This window comes from Polyodon spathula, chromosome 16 (assembly GCF_017654505.1).
Source record: "Polyodon spathula isolate WHYD16114869_AA chromosome 16, ASM1765450v1, whole genome shotgun sequence".
Taxonomy (NCBI): Eukaryota; Metazoa; Chordata; class Actinopteri; order Acipenseriformes; family Polyodontidae; genus Polyodon; species Polyodon spathula.
This window is the reverse complement of record NC_054549.1, coordinates 34024142-34038655: the sequence shown is the minus strand read 5'-3', so window position 1 is coordinate 34038655 and position 14514 is coordinate 34024142.

The window sequence follows — 14514 nt, the reverse complement described above, 5'->3', positions numbered from 1 at the left end:
TCTGGGACTGCAGCCACAAATGTAAACATCCTACCAAGCTGCCTGAAGCAGTACATCATGCCAAAAAAATATTGAACATTATTACAAGTGATCCAGGACTAAAACAGCACCTCAAGGTCCCATTCATCTTACAGGTATTGTTATAACCTATATGGATGTGAAGGTGTCTATAATGTGACTGCATATCAATGAAGAGTAATTATAAAACAAGCAGCCACAGAACTTGCAGCTGCCCGCATACAAAACTCATAAGACCAATTGAACTTTCCCTCGGGGTGACCTAGGATTAAAACGTCAACACAAAACCTAACAGTAGAAAAATAGCAATTTTATCACAAATATGTTTTTATTAATGTTGAGGGTTTTATTTATTTATTTATTTATTTTAAGCTCTTCACCTCTGTCTGGTATGATATTTTATATTGCTTAAAAAGTCTCCTAGTGTTAAATAATTCTGTTTTTGCCCTGCAGTCTAACAAATTAAATATGGTATGGCATATACCTCTATTTGTTTTTCATTTTTAGTATAATTGATTCTGGTATTGGGTGTGTGCACCATGCTATTTTTTTAATTAATATTAGCAATTGAGGTGTCACAAGGTGATGCTATGTACTATAGGAGAGATAATATTTATATTACTGTACTTGTAGAGACAAAATCAGGACTTTTAAATCAAAATTTAAATCCCTAAATGAAGCTTTCAGCCAAGTTCTTTAAAAAAAAAAAATTGTTGTCATTAAAGTTGCCAGACAGATGACCTCATTAGAGTTTCTGCAAGAGGCTCTGTTGTGTCCTGATTGGTCCCGAGGGGAGCTGCGTATGCCTGCAGGCTGCAGAAAATGAATTTTCAATTACTCTCTGTAGAGTGTGTTAAACACAGCCATGGTCCATGGAAAAAATAAATCCTCAAGCAAGGCCCACTGTTCCTTCCTGTCTGGGAGCTGGCATTGAACTGGGCCCCGCTTTACCCACTGAGCAAACACTTGCTTGGCACGGTTATGAGAGAGCGCTTGAGAGGGAATTATAAAAACTGGTTTCAATAAATATACCATGAAATGTGTTTTGGGTAACTGCTTTTTTTTTTTTTTTTTCCTGGCAGCCCTTCTTGTTTAAGATATGTTTGAGTGTTTACGGCACGTGCAGCCAAAGAATCACTGGGAGAACTCTCGATCCAGAATTTCCACCCTCTGTTGTGGACGACGGTACATCTGCATTTAGTTTGCTTGTGGTAGAGTCTTTGTTTCGGGATAGCACTATGTCATGGTTCTTTCTGTCCAGCAACACAGAAAAATGATCTGGAAGTGATTGCAGGCTCTATATCTCTGTACTTCGCCACTATTAAAAAAAAAACAGATTCATCAGAACAAAAAGCTTTCCAAAAACAATTAGACCAGTGCTAAAGGTCTTGCTCAAATGAGATTTACCTTTCACTGTCTGGTCTTCAGTCGATATATCCTCAGCAGTAAGGCTGATTGAATTCTAACAAAGACCTCTTATGACCCTCAGAACAATATTATTACATGGACTTGGCTCAGTTCTACATTGCTTCACTTCTCGTTTACACTCCCTCGGTGAGTATTCAGTTTGTGTTTGTCTGGGAGAGTCGTGGCCAGTCTTCCCCTACGTGGGCCTTCAACTGAAACACAGGCAGCTGCCTAAAATAATGTTTCCATCGTTGGAGCTCGGTAACTGTAAAAACACTAGCACCAGGCAGGGCAAGGAATCAGTCCACATGATCTGCCGACTGTGCAATGTCTTATAGTAGCGAGAGATCTCCTGGAGTTTGCCTCCACTTGACAATTTCTTGACAATGTTCTCAATTGCCCTGAAATAGATGTCTACTGACTTCATACAGCTTGTTGATACAAGGTTGATTTAAAGCAGTAAGGTGCTGTTGCAGGTGGATGGTTTATATTACATTAGCATCCTTCAGCCAATAATTAGTACCTAAAAATACTGTTAGATGCCACCACCATGGTAAATGTGTTTAAAAGTCTTCAAAAAAAGACTGCTGAGTACTGTTCATCTTGTATCTTATGGGACAAGATCATTTTCAAAAGTCAAGAACTTTAAAGGTGTAATAAAAGTAAAAAAAAAAAAAAAAAAAAAAAAAACATTAGTTAACTTCTTAATAGCATTGGCAGCATTGTAATTGGTTCCCCTTTGTGCTGAAAATATTTTGGTTTGCACTTTCATTCCCAAGAGAGAAAAGGTTGATGAAGGGAATTCTTTTAAGTGGCTGAGGTATGTGATATCACATGAAGGGAATTCAGGTGGCACCTCAGGTATTATTGTTTTCATGCAGGTGACGTAAACGGTACCTTTATCGATAATGAGGTGCAGTAAAAACTCAGTATGGTAAGGCTCATGTTTGATTGCGAAGTGTGGTATCATAAGCACATAAACTGTCTCAAAGGTCCTCAGCAGAATATCATTTATTATAATACATGTAACAGACATTCCCGCATCTTCTCAATAAAACATATACACTACCCTACAAAAAATATTGGGTCGCTGACACCTATGTCACAGAAAGTCTTAACTGCATTTTTTGGGAGTTAGGTTGGTTCTGTCGCTCATCTAACAAACAAACACAGCTCTTGCTGACGTGGTGTGAATTGCTTTTTTACTGCAGCTATTATTATCGCTGGTTACACCTCGGATTCATGCACCCTTGTTTCCTGGATACAAGTATTGTAAGGTGTAACAAATATTGAACATGCGTGGCATTCATTTTCAGACTCCACCTAGTTTCTTTTGTGCCTTTCAGTAGTGGAACTGCTCTCAAACCAGAGTATGCTCAATATGAATCAGCTTTGACTCTTTATCCAAAAGACAAATGATCTGCTTTATTTGCCTTGTGTTGCCATTAAGATAGTGAAGGATTACTTACACTTGGCTACTGAGTCATCATTGGACTTTAGGGTAACAACCAAGTAAATGAGTAGAGAACAAGGTTCTGATAAGGAGAATAGGTTGTTATGAAGTGCCTGTGACTGAACTGTTCCTGTCTGTATCAAATGTTAACAGTTGAGAGAACTACTGAAGCTAGTCAACCTGAAACTGCACATTCTTTTGAAACTGAAAACACCTAAGGCATTGACAAACAAAACACACTCTATTCCCTAATTCATTCTGTATTTTTTCTTCTTTTACAAAGCACCATTAAAAATGTTGTCCAGGATTTTAAAAGCATGATATTTTATTTCCTGCCTTCCAGGATTCTGGCTTGTACAATATCACTCCTAACCCTTTTGCTTTCAAGTTGTGACAATGTGTTTTGATAACATCCTACTGAGTGCTAAAGCTACGTGTAAACTGTATATATTAAATCCCTCACCCACATTTTGTATACTTTATGTGATTATGCTAATAAGGTTAATGTACCTTCTTTCCCCTTTCTGCAATGGCACTGTTGCAAATTCACTAAACATAGGTATTTATGATAAAAAATAAATTAAAAAAACACATCTTTTCTATGGTCACTTTTAGATTCTAATGCATATCCTGTGAATGACAATGCACATGACTAAGCAGCCTTACAGTATGCTACATACCTTGTATAATGCACATGTCTTGAATAGTGTATAGAATGCTATTACCCAGGTGTACAGATCACTTCGTAATACGCAGCCTGAATATTATAGTCGGAAATTCTCGGTATTTGTAAAAGGGTGTGCGTTGTGTGCTTTGTGCATCAGCATGCTCAGGTTAAGAGGGCAGCCTCTCTGGGAGACTCCAGTTATTTTCTGTGCTTCAGACACCTCTCCTCTAAGAACTAAACTTTGACCAACAAAACTCATTTCACACCACCCCCGCTTTATGACAGATCACCAACCCCACTGAGTGACCTAGGCGTGCTCTGTGCTTGATTCTTTATTAATAACAGAGTCTAATGACTCATGCATCATCTGGTAACTCAATATCTCTACCCACTATCCTCTATCCGCTAAAGAAAGCCTTGCAGATCAAATTGTACTATTAGACATTTATTTTGTACAATCATTTTAATCAGCTACATTGCACAGTCACGTTGAAAGAATAATTGTATCAATGGGTTCAATGTTATCTACATCTTTACATAATGTGATTTCCTTGCGTGCTAAACTAGTTCTTATCACACCTTTTAAGAGTTCAAATAAAACCTGTGAGAGTGTGCGTTGTTTTTTTTTTTTTTTTTTTTTTTTTTTTTGCCTTATGATGTCCAAAAAGGATATCAGTGTCTGACATTATCAGTAGTTAGCATTCAATATGGAAACATGGCTGGTAAAAAAAAGAAAATGCAAACTGTGAACATTACTGCTTAATTACATGCCCAGACTTTTTGTTTTACCACGATGCCCTTATGGAGCCACACGGTCTAAGCTATTCGTCCAACAAACACAGCGAATGGACGCCTGTTTGTAAAGCTGAGTAAATGAGATTCACTTTGTAGTGTTGGCAGTTTGGAAGGAACGCGCCTTCTTGGGTGCAATTATGATATTTTTTCGAGGTTCCTTTGTTGCAGTCTCAGAGGAGAAGCACAGATTACTGAATTCAGACATGATTATGTTTAATAGCAGTCGAAGTCAATTCACTAAGCCCTAGGGCAGCTCCTTTGTGGAGCTGGCTGAGGTTTTCTTTCATCTGTGATGTTCTGTCATCACTTCATTTGTGCTGCTGATATGGTGTATTTTACTGTGTAGACTGCATGTTTGTACCTTACCCCCATGATAATTGCAGTGAGTGTATGTGGAAGCTCCCTACACTTTGATTCAAGCATAGATCCAGTGATGAACTACACGGTTCTGTTATTGCTTTTGTGATCATCCCTCTGATACTGTCCACATGTAAAGCTAATATTTTTTTCTGCTCTTTATCTCACAAAACTGAGTTGCATGTAAACCATGTTGATAAATATCTATAAAAAAAGTTTCATTAAAGTCAGAACAAGATTCAGAACAGAATTATGTGTTTGCATTGAAGTTAAATTGTATCAAAATGTATATGCAGTATATACGCCGTTGATTTTGTTCTTCACTTTGGGTACATATGATGTAATCGTGACCAGCCATGCGGCACAATGATTCCATTATGAATAAATACATGTTCTAGTGTTATTATTTTTCAACTTTTCCTGAAAATGAAGCCTGTACACAAATAATCATTAAACTACACCTCTGACCTTCTTGTTTGCATATTAGCAATCCAGAGATAACTCATTGTGAACAATAATGGTAATGACATAATGATTTTATTAGTGTCTGTGCCAGACTCTGTGGTAAAATCATTAAGAGTGTTTGAGTAGGTGATTAGTAGCATTGTGTGAATGAAACTGCTGCTGTAGTCTATGTTGATTTAAGGTTAGAAGTGGGGGTATATATATATATAGATAGATAGACAGATATATATATATATATATATATATATATATATATATATATATATAGTAGTGTGCAAATGTATTAGAACACCTCAAGATTTGTCATTGATATCCTTTATATACCTACCTGCATGAAAACCTCTGGGTGTGAGAATTTCAATTTTTGGTCAGTAATCATTGATATAGAAACAATAGGCACTCGTGTGAAAATGTTAACCACTTTGCACACTAACAGTGTATATACTGTGTGTGTGTGTGTGTGTGTGTGTGTGTGTGTATATATATATATATATATATATATATATATATATATATATATATACATACACACACACACAGTATATACATGGCTGAGCTCTCATGTATCATTTAAGAAGATAGCAGCAGGATTTTGAAATCAATTCACCTCCAAGCCTCGTTCCTCTCCCACAATTGGCCTTAAAGCACTATACAAGTAGCTATGACATTTGCACATAACAGTAAGACCCCAAAGAATTAGACTATTAGCTGTGAGCATTTCGTTTTTACATTTTTACTTTTAATGGTATTTGGCCATACTTTAAGGGGCACATTGTGCATTTAAATGGATAGGTGCAGATGTTTTAAAAGATGTATTTGAATTAATTATTCAGATAATTATTCCCATATAGAATTGTAGAACAAAAACAACTGTTTAAGTAAACTCAGGCAGAGTTAATCAATCAACAAGCATTTAATCAGTCAATACCCCTAGTATACATCATGCCATCCCAAGAGAAGGAAGGCTATCTTTTTTTCGCTGTACTGTACATTTCAGGAACCTTCAACTACAGCAATGAAATCTAAATTCATTTGTCATTATAGAAGTGTAGCAGAAAGTAATCTGTGATGTCAAAGTGTTACAGAAACACTCTGCCTTTGCTGTATTCTGTCCTGTCTGTATCTCATATATTTTTAAAATATAATTATGATTTCTTTGATATTTTTTATTCGGCATCCATAAAAAAAAAATCATCTGGAAATACATTTCTCTGCTTTTACTCAAGGTAGTTGACCATGAGAAAGACCATGTTCAGCTCGTTCTGTTCCCCAGTTGCTTCCACTCCTTTCAATGTGAGCACCAGCATTGCTGCAAGAAGCAGCATGATCTGGATACACACTAAATTGAAACAAAAGCTCTATAACCTATTAATAAGTCTCATTTAGGGGAATGCTCTATTGGTAGCACTTGCGTTCCCTTACTTGAATGGAGGGATTAAAGATGTAAAACTTGTTAGGTATATGTGAAAAAAAACTTCAAATACTCTGTAATTCTCAACTCAGGTTGAGGTTTTTGAGATACTGGTACATTGCTGGTGTAAAAGTACTGTGAAGGAAGTATAAATTAGGAAAAATATGAAACATGATGTATATTCCAGCAGTGACTTTGTGAGCCTCAAACTGGGTTGTGTGATCTAGCTGCAGGCTTGTTAAACTTTACAGGAAATACCATTGGATGCGTGGGAGTTGACACTGTGAAGGCAGGTTAACACATGAGTGCATGAGAACGGGCGCCCTCTTTATCATAGTCTTCACTACAGAATCACGAAACAGCACTTCACCGCGTAGCACAAACTGCAGCTTTAACCTTCGATGTTACATTAACATTGGAGAGTGTCTCGTGGCTCTTCCACTAATGCAGTCCAGAGATTCACACTGGAATGTACTGGATGAATTGTCGTCAGGAGTATTGGGTTGCTGTTCCTGTCTGGTTTGTTTCAGAAGGTTTTCAATGGAAAGACCAGTAGCAGTAGGCAACAAATGTCTTAAAACATCATCTGTCCGCAAAAGAAAATAGACAATACAGTCGTGTTAAATTGTACTGTACAAACAAAATATAAAGCAAAAATGCAGCAGCAAAAACTGACAGCCAATAGTTATTCATCTGGAACTGCAGCTTGCATGTGTTCCAATCATCTTCCAGCTTCAGAATTCAAAAATTCAGCACCAGATGGGAAGCTCCTGCACTGTAGCGGATCAGCTAAATTGATAGTGAACATTGTAATCTTTTGATTACTCCCTTGTGTCATATGTTTTGTAGTCATTTATTGGAAAACAAAATTAGTTTGGAAAATAGATCTTGAAGGCATGTATTGGTTTCGATAATGCTTTCTCATAGAAGCATTTTAGCACAATCACTACAGCCTTCACACATGCAGATACTGATTTAAGGTAGCACCCTCACTTCTTCCCTGACCATTAAACACCCAGTAGATTTCTTGTTACTCTTGAAGGAATTGCCTATGCCATCCAGGACCCCCTTTATCCAATTAGAATTGATGGAATTTCTGGTTTTCATTTTTGGTTTTGTTTTCTTTAACACTTAAAAAGGTCACATGCTTGGAAAATCAAAAGAGTACTTTGTTTCTTGTCTTGATGCAATCAACATTAGCCCACTTCCAAATGCAGTAAGAGCTAATATTGCGTGAGTCTCTGCGTATATGGAGCAAGTTAGATTAAATTGTGTGTGAGGATAAAAGGGGGTTGGAGTGAGGGAGCCAGTCAGTAGAGTGGCATCGTTTGCTGGTACCTCCCGGAGCCAGAGAAGTAACAGAACATGGCTATTGTATTCACACTCTGTGGTCAGCACTAGGGCAAGGAACCAGGCGACTGAGATAGAGAGAGACAAAGAGAGCAAGAGAGAATAACTTCTGTAAGTGCAGTGAACTGGGTTTCGTGAACAAGAGGCAGAACTGTCAGGATGCCAGCTATGATGTCTTCTCTCATCACTTACCCCATTAGCGCTCTGCACACAAACGCTACATTCATGTGCTGTGTAGAAGCGAGTGGCCTGGCTCTTTGACACAAAAAAATACCCCTTCGCCCTTGTGGAGATAGGATTCAAACCAGATTTCACCTCAGTTATCTTCTTGCCTTTACTGGCCAATAGATACAATGTTTTTTTTTAAATGCCATGTTTTTTTCTTGATTTGTTTAATCCAGGACAGAAGAACTGTTAACTCAGAAAGAGGGGCTGTGTGTAGATATATGGCTTACGGTGTTGTAGAATGCCAATGCCCATGCCTCTGTGTCTATTAAGAGAATGGTTTGTTGGAGTGCTAGCTCAGGGATTCACTGCCTGCCTACCTCCGCTCAGCATTGCTTTGAAGGCTAAGGTGGGTAGGGATGACACAGACGGATTGACAGTATTGTTACTCACGGGAGTACTGTATCCTTGCATTGGCTTGGGACTCTTTAGAGTTAAAGTAACCAACTTTAGGTTCAGGATACACAACTTAAGTAATGTAGGCATGTACTGTAAGCTGTGTTTTCCAAAGCATGTTTCCTATGTTTTCTTAGCATTACTGCTTTGTTTCATGATGCAGACAGAGTTCCTCATTGGCTTGGGCCCTTGGTATGATGACCGGCTGTTTCAATAAACATTTTTGTTGTGTGCCAAGGGCCTGTCTCTGGATATTACTGATTGGTGTGGCAGTGGAGCAGGGGGTTGTCTTTAAAACATGCTTCATAATAACACAAAACAGTAGTATTGTATGTCCCCTGATATGAAGTTGAAAAATATTCCAAATGTAACTTTTAATAGCACCAAGCAGTCATGACCAGAGGGAAAGCCTGTTACTTATTGTCCTAGGAGAAGCCGAGATGAGATGATTCAAAACACAAGAGCTGACAGTTTCAAGTAACTGTAACTAAGCCGGCTTTACAAAGCCCCATTGTCCCCGGACAGAAATCCTTCTGTCTCTGAGCGCACAGCTGTGATGAAATCAAATGTCCCTCTTCTTATTTTCATAGAGACTGTTTCACAAACTGCAGAGTCTCCACAGTCATTGGTCAGAGCCGATTGCTCCATCCTTTTCTACTGTACTCCAGCATTAACCGCTTGTTTTCTAAGTAGCCTGTGGGAAGGTGGGTTCGGTTAATGCAATTTAGGCTTTCTAAAAGTGGAAACATAAAATGATGTAACTATACGCTTTCTACAGACTTTGACAGGTGGTGGAATCAGACAATGACAAACAAAATTCTAGGACTATCACCAGGGATAAATAGGTTCATTAGCAGGCTTCAGCTGCTGTGTTTTATATATTACCACAACAGTAACCCCAAAATACAAATAACTTCACAGTCTACCTGTACAGCTGTGAAGCCACACTCACATTGTAAATGTAGGAACTTTGAGTCAAAATGATCATCCAGCAACTCTGTGTGTGTCTGTTTTGAAGGGAAAGTAATCAGGGATGACTTCCTTGCATTTAAGAGGTAGAAGTACAGTGCTCCCAGCCCTGGGGCACTCTGTAACTACTCCATTAGAAGAGGTCCATAGACCACAGACTCCAAAAGAGACATATTTATTCACAGGGTAGCGCCTGCCATCATTGCATCATTTAGCATAAATAACATATTTTCCAAAAGACTAGACCAACCAGGTGTTTTTGTTGCACTCCTGAAAAGACAATGCAGCTGATATGAATGTAGTAGCACTTTTCCCTTTGTTGGTCACTGGCTAATGAACCTTTGAGATATATAGGAATCCTCTGCAAGGTTTCCCCTCTCAGGCGGTGAGGAAGAGTTTTAGCCTCCATGCCCATCTATTCCTCTGTTTCCATTTTTTCTGCCCACAGCCAGTTGTCCACAGAGGACTATATTTAAACCAGTAACTTTAAGCCAGCCTACGAAATTAAACGATAATGAATGCATTAACACACGTTGCCATTGAGGTCCCTTACCAATACCAGTAATTGTGCAGCCCAGGGAAATCCATACTTCTTCCTGTGACACATTTATTTCAATCTCACCATGTGATCAATTGCCTGGTAATTAGAACAGTGAAACAGGAACTGAGGGATCTGGCGAAGCTTCTGTGCAATACTTCCAGTAACTTCCAGTGCTTTGCATTAGTCTTGATAGAAGGAGAACATTACTACAAATGAGCAATCTTAGCAAGCTTTTCCTGTTGACCTTTGGTTCGTTCTTAGGCAGTATTAAGTGAACAAGCAAACAGAGGTAAGTAACCTGCATAGCTTCCGTGTGTGAAAACAACACAGGGGTCTGTTTTAATGCATCAAATAGCATCTAACAACCAGCACCTTTAACTCTATATTAATACTCCCAGGGAGAATTCAAAGAAATATTCAATTAAATCACTTAATACAATAAATGGATGATGGAGACAGGTCAGTAACTGAGCAGATTTGGGAGTTTTGGAGTGGCAATAATACTTTGCAAGATTAAAAACTGTCAGACTGAAATGTAATTCCCCCCCAAAAATGTTCACTCATATTTAAACTGCACAGGCTTTGCTCGCACTTTTATGTGTTCATTGACGTCAGAAAACCACCTCAGTGAATTGCTTCCTCATGTTTACTGCAGATAAGGTTAGCATTGCTCCTTTCTAAACACTGAAACATCTCAGGAAAAACAGAATTAGATCTTCACATGCTCCGTGCTATATCTATTTTTACGCACATTATGTGCCTCATTTAAATGTTCAGCTGTAAACAACACTAGAAGCTTATTAGCCTCTGATACTTTTCTCCCACTTACAACAAAACACTAGAGCATGTTTGAACCTAAAGCAGTGGGCATTTAAAAAAATGAATTGGTTTATCCAGCAGCTTGTTTATGGGACACCGAATTGTTCCTTTTTTTATACAGCACAGTGCCATTCATTTCAGACCATTTTGCTCTGTCCATTTAGTTGCTGAATTTAATAGCTGCTAATTGTGCTGACTACGACACCTACACTTGTACTGTTTGTCTTCCGTCAGTAAAATGTATGTCGCCTGGTGTTCTTGTGCTTTGTTTGTTCTGTTTTGTTTGGGCGTTTTCAGGGAGTATGCGTCATGTATTCACACAAGTTCCACACTGGGAGCTACTGTACTGTGTGGTTACAAGATAGAGCAGCAAAAAGAAAAAAAACACACACTTCCTCAGCCACAGCAGAAGTGTTCTCTGATACGTGACTTTACTTCCTTCAATACATTTCCTCTTGGAGTGTATTGTGTAACAAGTTACAAACCATAATCTTGGACACTGGAAGGCCTCACGAATTAAACCAGTAAAAAGCTAAGTTGTTAAAACTTTAAACTCTCTTTAGAAATCCTCTATTCATCCAATTGGAAACAATAATATTTCTATACTGCTATAGTATTGGCAACCAATTACTACTGTGTATCTATTGCAGTAAAGTTGTATCCTGATTGATCTAACTTGTGCTCAATTTATGGTACTGGCATTTAGTGTCCTGGGAAGGCATATTGAATTCCTGGGACACCTTCCTCAAAACCGGGACAATCCAGGGAAAACGGGGGCAGGTGGCACCCATAGCTAAGACTCAGGGAAGGTTTTAACAATCTGCACTGCCTCATTCCTAGAACAAGACCAAACCTGGTAGTTTGGACCAAAACAAACTGGTGGGTGGGGTTTATTTACACAAATGCTGCTGTTAGGAGCTTGAAATTGTTTTGAAAACAACAAATACTACTGTGGTGTCAGCTCCTTTAACACAGGGTCTCTGACTCCGGTCTAGGAGAGCTACAGGGCCTTCTGGTTTTATTTTCAACCGAGCTCTCAGTTACTTAATTGAACCAATTATTGGCTTAATTAGTCAAGATTAACATGTGTTGCAGATCTTTAGCCATTGATTATGTAAAGATACCTATAAAAGCTGCAGGATTGGGGGTCTCCAGGACCAGGGTTGGAGACCCCTGCTCTGACAGTAGGTACAGTTATGCACAGTGGCACTGGAACGATTTTAAAAGTGGGGGTGCCGAAAGCCATTAAACAAAACTGTAACCCCTGCATATGATGTAAGCCATGCAAAGCCAACAGTACAGTTATGCACAGTGGCACTGGAACGATTTTTAAAGTGGGGGTGCCAAAAGCCATTAAACAAAACTGTAACCCCTACATATGATGTAAGCCATGCAAAGCCAACCCCCAGCACCCCTAGTTCCAGCACTCTTGGTTATGCAACAAAAGCGGGTGATTGTAAGCAGAACAAAATGTGCACTTCTACCAATTCATTTGAGTGGTGGTCAGGTATCCTGGGGAACCATAAGACTACAAAGCCCCCCCCCCCACCCCCCATCCCCGTATTCCCCTGCTCTTGCTAAATAACCAGATCCCCAATATTACCATATCAAATAATGAAGTCAAATGAATCATATCCCTGCTGATTTATCTGAGTTATAATTTTTCATACAGATACCAGCCTGCATCCATATCCAGGATTACACTGCATTGATACAAATGTTCACATTTCAGACAGAGACAGGCGGGAGATATGCAGCATTTTGTGTTCTCCTTTTTCTTCTCAGAGGCAGAATTAAAGCTTTCATATGTTTTGAATTTTCTAAACATAATTTGCATGGCCATCTGGTTCCATTTTCCACAATTCGAAATAGTTCCTTTGGGTCAGACTTGAAGAACTCAGGAAGAGCCTGGTTTATTTCGTCAAGCCTCATAGCTTAGACAACACACAGGTTTAACTTGCTGATTTTTCCGGCTATGCAAAATGTATTCTGAAAGATTCAAATAAAAATGTAAGCAAAATCAGAACGTCTTTTCCAGTGCAAAATGTGTTTGATACCCAAATCAGAATGTGTGTGCATTATTGTTGTTTTACATTGTGTATTACATTAACAGTGCTTAAATATGATTATCTCTGGATGCAATTTATAATGCTAGACATGATTCCAGTGCACTTTTTGCTAAGCTTTTGAAGTAATGCAGCCCCCCTTTATATATTTAATTTCCCGCGTTTTCTTATAGGCAATTTGATATACTGTTGTTGAACACATACCCTCGTGGGGCATTCTATCTCCACCTACTGCACACTGTGAGGAATGCTGTGCTGTAGGAGTGATGTTGGCCACTGAACTGCCAATCACATGCTTGACACTTATTGCCTTTTAAAGAGACAGGGCTTTTTTTGTTTTGTTTTTTAATGTAACTTTCTTTGCAATGTGGTTTGATTGGACGAACTTATCTGTACCTTAATTATACGGGACTACGTTGTAAAATAAATATAATGTCTCTGTCAAGTTTGTTTGTAATGATTTCTTGTCCTGAAGATTTTTTTTTTTAAATGTCCACAAATTCATAATGATTTGAAAGGGAACACGACATGATTTCCAGTTAATGCATTGGAATGCAGGGTGTTTTGAATTGTTTTTAAATGTAGTCAACTTCATAAACTAATCTTCCATAAAATGTATGTAAAATAATAATAATAATAATAATAATAATAATAATAATAATAATAATAATAATAATAATAATAATAAAAACAGGGATAACTGTTTTTTTTTTTTAAATCTGATCGTCTGATCGTTATAAATATTGTATATTTGTTCTGCGTTCATCTACCTTAGGCAACTGTTGAAACGGTCTTTAGGTGTTTTCTCGAAATCAAATAACTTTATTTCAGTGTCCAAAAGTGCTGGCAACTTTGATAAAGCAAAATACAATTACCGATCTCTTGAAAGATCCCTTTCTCATACTCGTGCTAGTGATGGGACATCCTCTGTTCTTTTCCCCAGCCCCCACTCTGAAGCCTACACCTTTCTCTCTGTAGGGAAGATTTCTGTAATTCTGTCCTATACAGCCTCGGCCTACGTTATTGTACACATTAGCAGAGATCGCAGCTATAGTAACTGGGCCCTTTTATACATCCTGTGTGGACGAACTCAGTCACCTGATCCTTTACTGTCACTTCAGAATTTAATGAATGTTCAAAGATCTATACCACAAAAAACAAACACAACCCCCCCCCCCCCCCCCCCCCCCCCCCATAAGGCTTGATTATTACCACTTGTTAAAGTCCCCTAGAAAACTATATCAAACGCAGATCTATTCTCATTGCAACAGTCATTTGTTGAGCTATACAAATAACTAAATAACTAAATAATAGCTATTGACGGGGGGGGGGGAGTAATCATAACTGCATTTAGTTACACATTCACTTGGATTATTCCCGATAATGTATAAAAAGAATGTTAGAAGAGATAACATTTAATCTAAGAACGGTGTAATGAAATTTAAACGATTGACTGTCAATAATTGACACACAGGTGTGAAAATAACATTTACGTAAGGGAACAAATACAAACATACTGCGTCTTTAAATCATACAATGTAAAACTCCGCCTTCTCGATGACGTAACAGCTGTCA